The 5,705-nt window shown below is 43.5% G+C and overlaps 1 long non-coding RNA gene across 1 annotated transcript; it reads left to right on the top strand.

Moving 5' to 3' along the window:
• The first annotated feature begins 300 nt into the window (after window positions 1-300).
• LOC116872262 lies at window positions 301-4,692 on the top strand. Its single transcript, XR_004383617.1, has 3 exons — window positions 301-540; window positions 3,051-3,123; window positions 4,600-4,692. It is a non-coding gene; the product is annotated as an uncharacterized LOC116872262 (long non-coding RNA).
• Window positions 4,693-5,705: the final 1,013 nt, after the last annotated feature.

Below are 5,705 nucleotides of genomic sequence, written 5' to 3'. Positions count from 1 at the left end.
TAAAGATGGAGGTTGTCATATGAAAATGGGGGCCTTGACTCTCGAACCTATGTCAAAACTTTATTTAGCTCACACATGACCAGGAAATAGAATGTAGGCATGAGAACGTGTGTGGTTGGGCACGCTCACGAGCGCGTGTGTGCACGCACCTGAAATAGTACAAAACCGAAAAGACAGAAAGTTAAGTAAGATTGGTAATCAATTTTTAAATGAGGTATGATTTACGGGTCGAAGTTATTTGAAAGCTGAACAGCTGATGTCAAAAATAGACTTCCCATTCTTTCCAAAGTGTGGCAAAAATAACCACATGCCTTTCTTGGCCTCCCGACTCTCACCCCAGAGGGTTTTTTTTGTATAGGAACCAACAGTGCCTTGGATGGAAACTCTGGATAGGCTAGTCATTATTTTAAGATTTAGGAGATTGTGGATTCTTGGCAGACCTGGGTTGTTTTTCTAGAGTAGTAGGCAAGTAGTTGGACAAAAAGCAAGAAGCCGATCTACGCCGCTGGCTTTGGGTTCTTCGTGAACAAATGAGACAAGGTGAGTGACTGCTCTGATCTTCCTGCCCTTGCTCCGTGAAGAAAGGTTCTGGTGGCTGCAGCCCTGGTGTGTGGCTCTTGGTCTCTTGGAAAACAACGGGACCTTTCCCCTTTGCCTTTAGGCTTGCCCGCCACTGGGAGGAAGACCTAGACGATGTGTGTCTGGTGCCAGCACAGCCCATCGAGGGGTTAGAAATAGTAGCATTGCTTGTGGAGGGAGAACAATCACTCCATTGTCAGATTTTTTTTTCCCACTTTTCATCCAAACGCTGGGCTGGTTTGTAGCACAGTTGGAGATACTGTGTTGAGGAGCCTTTGCTCATGGCAACGTTTCCTCTGTTCGCTTTCTGCTGCTTCTTACATTGGAAAATTCCATCCTTTAACACTGGGATTGTATGTCACCATTGCTGAAATGATAGACAGAGTTCACTTAATTTGCTGCAAGCATGAGAGAGAGCCAGAGAGAATGGGAGAAGCATAGCATTCCCTTGTATAAAGAGAGGATTGAACAAGGTCAGTGAACCAAAGAACCAGCAGGTCACAAACCTCAGGGGGTCATGAAAATCTTCCCAGGTTTCTTGCCTTTAAGAGCAAAAATGATGCGTGTTTAGATTAAAAAAAAAAAATTTTTTTTAACGAATTTAAGTTTGGCCATGATAACTGAGCTGGAGAAGTATTTGAAGGCTCATTATTCTTGTTTCTGTACTTTAGCATGTTTTTCAACATTTTAATGATAGAAAGGTTTTTTAGAAAGTATTTAAATGTTTCTATCTCTCATCCCAGAATGATCCCAGAACCCCTGAATGGGTATCATGTACCCATGCGTGACAGGGATGGTGGCCTAACTGAGCATGCTCATAGATTTGGGCCTCAGTTAGTTTAACTGAGGTGAACCCCCAAAGCTTCTAACCTGTCGTACAGTTTCAAATGGCCCTTCTTCTTAGCCATATGTTCTTTGGTCCATATCTTGAGCGGATCCTTTGTTAGAGACTAGAAGCGTTAGCAACATAGATGCTGAAATTCATGTTGTTAATGCAGTAAATTTCCTGATGCTAATCTTCTCTTTATCTGAAGACAATCTTTTTCTCATCAAAATCTATCCCTCTGAAGATGCCCCTGGACTTCAGAAACTAAATATTACAGAAAGAAAAGACAGTGACAATTATATCTACTTTTGGTTTTCATTGATAAAGAACCAGCGATTGCATAGAAGTGATTACAACTAGCAGCAAGTTGATTTTCTAAGCACAAAATATAGGAATTTCAGACATGAGGTCATGAAGGCGATTTTCCTAATTAATTTCAACCTGTGTTTTAATGTAAGCACCAAACATCTAATACAAAATAATTCTTTTATTGACTTCCTTCTCATATCTGGTGGCCTTGCAATTGTCACCATGAAATTTATTGTCTTGTCATTGTTTCCTAGTGACTTTTGGGCACAGAAATGGTAGAATTTGGGACGCTTAGGTGGCTCTGTTGGTTAAGCATCTGCCTTTGGCTCAGGTCATAATCCCGGAGTTCTGGGGTTGGGTCCTACATCGGGATCCTTGCTCAACAGAGAGCCTGCTTTTCCCTCTGTTTGCCGCTCCCCCTGCTTGTGTGCCCCCTCTCTCTCTCTCTGCCAAATGAATAAATAAAATCTTAAAAAAAAATGGTAGAATTTTCTAGAAATAGGGCATGTGGGCACTTTGTAAAGTTTATGGGTTTTAGACACACACTACAGAAATTCTGTGTTAATCCTCACATTCAATTAAATTTTAAAATATGTTGAATATTAAAGATTATACCAACATGAAATTTACAATGTATGTGGAGAAGATAGAAAATATCTTTTACTCCCAGTCTCTTCTTTTCATAATACACTGTATTGGACATCTGTGCGTGTCTCTCACCTCCTGGCCCACCTTTGATGCCAGCCATTTCTGGCAGGTGCACCCAGACTGTGCCTTGTTTCAGCTGCACCATATGTCTCTCTTTCAGCCTTGGGCTCCTCAGGGACTGTCTCCTGGTCTCCTGAACATGCCTGTACAATGTAGAAGTTGTAAGAGAGTCAACGCCCCATAAGACCACCTTCCAAAAGGGAATGGAAGTCCATGGGATAATGCTTTCCTTTGTCTTCCCTCAGGCTGAAAATTCCAATGTGCCTTCTACACAGCTTCTTAGAAGGGTCCTCAAAGGAGACGAGATGGACCACATGGCACCTTCTCTCCTTCCTTCTTTGCTTCACTCCCTCCTGTCTTGATTCCTGTTTGCTGGGATCACTCTCCAAAATAAGCTTCCTGTACAAAAGCCCTTGTCCCCAGCCCTGCTTTCTGCGAGGAACCCAGGCTAGACACTAGAATAATGTGCTAGAGTTAAGATATGAATATGGATTGCTCAGGGATTGGGTGGGTTGTATATCTCTGTGAGTGGCATTCAAAGAGAAGCTTGGGAAACACTGGGCCGGATGTCTGTTGGACTCACAGCATGTCAAATGAAAATTGTCAGGTCCCCATTCTGCTCTAACAGGTTGGTGGGTGTCTGAGTCTACCATGAAGAACAGTAGAAGATCCCCAGGCCTTGTCAAGCCTGTTCAACACCTGTGAGTATGTATGACATCTAAAGGGAAACAGAGAACACAATGAGACAAAATGTTTTCACCAACTTTCAGAGATCCTCAATCTTGGGAGTCTTCTGCACTATTTCTGGATCTAATTCTAAAACTGCAAGTGATGCTGGCTTCTTCCGAGGAAATTAGTGGCCTGACTCTAGGCATGGTCTCTGCCTACAGGGAAAGGTGGAGGAGACCCAGGGAGGGCTTTTGTCCTGATCCCTCCCAGGGAAGGGTGGCCTTTGCCTCAGCCAGGTTATTGGTCAGATGCTCAGGATTGTGGAATCTACTTACCCTCCTGCTCCGTAGCCTTTTTGTACCTATAGTGTCTAGGCCAGTGGTTCTCAAAATGTGATCGCTAGACGACACCATCTTTTTCTGAAGGCAAATTTTCCACTAGCGGCAGGGTGGGGGGTGGGGGTAGAAATTCCAATTCTGGGTCCCTCCCCAGATCTCCCACAGTCTGTTCTGAGAGCCTTCCAGGTGATTCTGATGCTGGCTTAAGTTTGAAAACCACCTCCCTGGGCTTTTTCCTTCTCACGGGGTTTGTGGGCTTTGGGGGCCTTCAATGTGGATTTCACACTCCTTCCCAGAGAATGAGCTCAGGAAACAAAAGACGCCTTGATTAGTCAGGAGGAGAAAAGAGGCTAGAACTGTGTAGGCAGCTACCCAGCTTATAAGCAGATCATATTCTGGACTTTGGAAGTCAGCTGTTTGGAATGTGAGCTGTTTTCCTAGGAATGGTAGAAAGGTTCCCACGCCAGCACACAGGGCATATTTAATCCTGAATCTAGCTGAAATACTGCTGTGTCACAATGAAAAAGAACAGATCACAATGCTCCCGTAGTATTAGCAACCACTCAAAGCAGAAGAAAGTGATAAATGAAACACAGAGATAGTATTTTATTTTGGCTCACATTGGGGGGTTAAGGAAAGGTGGATTTGGAGGCAGACGACAAGGTATAAAAGGGGATTTGTCAAGACTGAAGGAGTTGCTGGCCTTTCTCTTTAGAATGTCATGATACTAATTCCTTTAGTTCTAATTTCTTAAATGTGGTTCTGGACTGTCCCCCCTCTTTTTTTGAAGGCAAGTTTCACACTAGGAGGGTGTAAAGAATTCTGAGAAAGTCGGCAAGAGTTGAGAAGGAGAGTGGAAAGAGTAAGGGGATTAAAGAGAATGTGGTATGTTTTCTGTTAACTCGATCATCAACAGAGACAGAATTACCTTGAGTAGTGAGCAGTGAGAGATGGATGGGTCATGATTCTCCCCTTGACAAAAGAGGATAGGAAGCAGACAAAAACTGACCGCCCACTGTTGGTAAACCAATTTTCATTTTGATAAATATCTGTGAATGATTAGTTTTATATGAAAAAAACACCCGACCGCATGGTTCGAGAACCTTCTCTCTCATTGTATTGCCTTGAGACAATCACATTTCCTGTCCCTTGTCCCTTCTCTGACAACAGATGGGCAGCTGACCAGAGGCCTTGACAGTGTCCACTGATTTGGTGTAAGAAGATGATCTGGACCACGCTGACGACCCCCTTCCTCCTCCCAGGCATTCAAAGTAAGGAATGCCCAGAGCATTCGTTCCGTATGTGTTGGGAAGAAGTACATGGCTAAGTATGATCATTTTACATGTTTTCAAATCAAATGCTTCTAGCTAGGCTTCCTGGGGTGGCTAAAATCCTTTCTTCCTGGACTCAGGATGCATTTACTAACCATTCTATTTATGTATCGTGTGACTTATCATCACTGATGGTTGAATGGCTGGAGTCAGAGAAATGTGGTAGTCCTAATGGAATTAATTAATTGAATAATATTGCCTGACAAATGACTCTGTATACCAAAGAGGGCTTGAGACTTAATTACCGATGTCATTTATCTCTCTATTTGCACCCCAACAATAAGCAACTCCTTTCTCATTAACGTCGGGTCATTTTCCAAAAGGAAGAAAAGAGGCCAAAATATCAGGAAGGGGGGAAAAAAATCGATGTCTTTGTTCCCCATCTCATTATCCTGATAAATCATAACAGACTCTGTTAATTAGATGGGCAGTCTTAACTGGCTGACTCCTGTCCAACAATTACCTCAGAAAGAAGCACCACTGGGAACAGTGCCTTCCCTCGGGAGGAGATGAAAGGAAGTCTGTAACAAAAAAAAAGGGATCGTTCCCCCAGCCATGCTGGGGGGATCACAGTTGTCAAGGCAAATTTTGAGACCAAAGGGCGGGACCTGTTTCAGGGATGGTGCCTGTGCTTTATGGCGACATGGGGTATCTGACACTGCCTTCCTAATCTAAGGCTTAGGTAATGGTGCTCGGTGCCTCCAACTCCCCCGGGGAGATTAGAGCCTAATTAAAACAGGGGAACAGGTGTAAGAGGGCCTGATTTGATCTGGTCAAATTAATTGCTGAGATTGGGCTTGCATTTGGTAACTGGAAACAGTGAATTAACTATCACTGGAATACAGCTAATCCCTCGGTCTCACCGCGACTGTGTATAAAACAGACTGAACTTGCTGGGAACACAAACACAGAGGGATTTGAAGTGTAGGTACGATGCATCCTTGC

Source organism: Lontra canadensis, unplaced genomic scaffold (assembly GCF_010015895.1).
Source record: "Lontra canadensis isolate GAN:19392208 unplaced genomic scaffold, GSC_riverotter_1.0 scaffold29, whole genome shotgun sequence".
Classification (NCBI taxonomy): domain Eukaryota; kingdom Metazoa; phylum Chordata; class Mammalia; order Carnivora; family Mustelidae; genus Lontra; species Lontra canadensis.
This window is presented reverse-complemented; position numbering and strand designations above follow the sequence as displayed.